General features: G+C 28.0%; 1 protein-coding gene across 2 annotated transcripts in view; it reads left to right on the forward strand.

Moving 5' to 3' along the window:
- plbd2 (phospholipase B domain containing 2) overlaps nucleotides 1-1,372 on the forward strand; it is a 33,939-nt gene that overhangs the window by 13,695 nt on the left and 18,872 nt on the right. The window lies entirely within an intron of this gene.

Consider the following 1,372-nt stretch of genomic DNA (forward strand, 5'->3'; position numbering starts at 1 on the left):
TGCTATTATATATGTATTTTAAGTAATTTTAAAGGCTATTGTTCACTTACATCTATTTTTATTACCACAAAAAAATTTATTATAATTGTAGGGCCCTATGAAATCCGTTTTATTTCCAAATTAATTTTTTTTGCATTTTCATTTTTCTATACTCTGTTTTAATGGTTAAATTAAATTTTATTAATCAAAAAGCCTGTCTAATTAATTGAGTTTTACAGTTTTATCTTTACCAAATTCTGTTTTCCATTATTTTCTGGATTCCATTTTAATGGTTCCATTAAATTTTAATAATCAAAAGCATCTCCAATTAATTGATTTTATTTATAAAAAAAAAAAAAAAAAAGTATTTTTTTTTCAGAAATACTGCTCATTTACATTTTTCTCCTAAATAAATTCTGGTAAATAATATTTCTGGTAAATACTTTGGTAAATATTTTTGATTATAATTGTATTATTAGTAGACTAGAACACGTGGATATGTTGTCATTCTTACACTATAATACTGAACTTTGATTTCAGTGATTTGGACTATGAGATGGACACTTGCTTCTTGCACTCTATGTTGCAATTTACTTTTGCTTTAAAAAAAGGATTTCATAGAAATTTGGATTTCATTTGGTTTAATAAAATATTCGTAAGTAAAATTGTTGATTTTTTTGTGGGAAATTAATCGTTTAGATCAATCGATTAATTAGTCGATAGATTAATCGTAATAAATCATAATTAAGCATAATTGTGAATTCACAAACGCTACGATTTAATTAAATAATTATATGCGATGCAGTTCTAATACAGTATATGCGCTTTAATTATTTACATGCGTGTAGGTTAAGTACGTGCGTCACACAACGGCTTCGTTCACAGTAGTTCCACAGGAACTGTTATCATTTACACGTGTGAAGCGTCTCAAACTCCATCTCTGCATGTTGTTGTGAGTTTGGGTTTATTATACCATTCATCTGGGAACGCAGCGTGCGCCATTTCATCAGTTTTGTAAGGTAAATGATTTATAAATCCACGCAAACACAGGAGAATACATCATTATCTCGCGTGAAAGAAATGGTGCTTTGTCAATATTAAACAAGTATTAGATCGCACAGTAATGTGTAAAAACAATCGTCAGGCTGTTAGCGCCCTCTGCAGGCCTTTGTTGTAATGCGTAATGTACATTAAGCTCTATTGTTTATAATACATTATGTATTTTAACAGTTTTGCTCAATAAAACCATATGATTTCTTGCTTTTGATGCTTTATTTGAACTAATTATTATTGCCTCATTGCTATTATATATGTATTTTAAGTAATTTTAAAGGCTATTGTTCACTTACATCTATTTTTATTACCACAAAAAAATGTATTATAATTATAGGGC

The sequence above is a fragment of the Sinocyclocheilus rhinocerous genome, unplaced genomic scaffold, assembly GCF_001515625.1.
Source record: "Sinocyclocheilus rhinocerous isolate Xijiao unplaced genomic scaffold, SAMN03320098_v1.1 scaffold1883, whole genome shotgun sequence".
Taxonomy (NCBI): domain Eukaryota; kingdom Metazoa; phylum Chordata; class Actinopteri; order Cypriniformes; family Cyprinidae; genus Sinocyclocheilus; species Sinocyclocheilus rhinocerous.